The sequence below is a fragment of the Colletotrichum gloeosporioides genome (genome assembly GCF_011800055.1).
Source record: "Colletotrichum gloeosporioides strain Lc1 chromosome Unknown consensus_13, whole genome shotgun sequence".
Lineage (NCBI taxonomy): Eukaryota > Fungi > Ascomycota > Sordariomycetes > Glomerellales > Glomerellaceae > Colletotrichum > Colletotrichum gloeosporioides.
In genome coordinates, this window is record NW_025544658.1 from 63,574 (window position 1) to 64,596 (window position 1,023).

A 1,023-nucleotide genomic window follows, 5' to 3' on the forward strand; every position below is an offset into this window, starting at 1 on the left:
TAATATAAATACTATAAAGTAGAATAAGAAACTTATAATAAGATAGTTATTTTATTTATTTTTACTACTTTAAATATATAAAAAGCTATTATAGAAAGTAATATTACTAAAACTATTAATAATTTATTACTATTTATATTAGTTATACTTAGTCTTCTTATTAAGAGATCTATAGGAGTTTTTAAATTTTATACTTTATACCTTATTATATATATAGCTTATAAAATAAAGTATATATAAAAAGAGTAAGTATATAAAGTTTTAGATAAATAGATAAAGAATACTATTTTAGAAGAAATCTTTATACTTACTTAAGTAAAGCTTCTAGAGAAAAGAGATTATACTTTTTATATTTTAATATATATTCTAAAATAATATTATACTTTAAGTAATTTAAGTAACCTTACTATAATCTATAAAGAATATATTATAATCTTAGATTAAATAGCTTCTACTATTAATTCTAATACTTAAATTAAAAACTTCTAAAATATACTTCTTAAAGTTTCTTAGTATAAGTTACCTAAAGTATAGGGAACCTTTATATTAAAAACCTTCTTCTAAGTAATTTAATATTATTTTATTTTATCTTAAGCTAATCTAAAACTTATTAATATTATTAAATAAGAATATTTTAATACTAAGATCTAAAATATAAGTTAGTATATTAATATATTTAAAAACCTTCTTTATAAAAATACTATAAGAACTTATTTAAAAAGTTATATTAATAGAGTTTTTATAATATTAACTAGATAATCTAATAATATAATTTCTAGTAACTTTATTTTAGAAAAGCCCTTATAAAATAAGTTAGTTTTATACTATATATATAGAAGAGACTATAAATAGGTCCTATCTACTTATAATTACTTTAAGTTTACTCTTATAAGTAAAGAGGTTTATATAAGCTCTAAAGAAGTAACTTAGGTTTACTCTAAAATTAATAGATTAAAATACTTTAAACTTTATACTAAAATAGCTTATAAGAGGTAGCTTACTATAAGAAACTTTAATACTCTT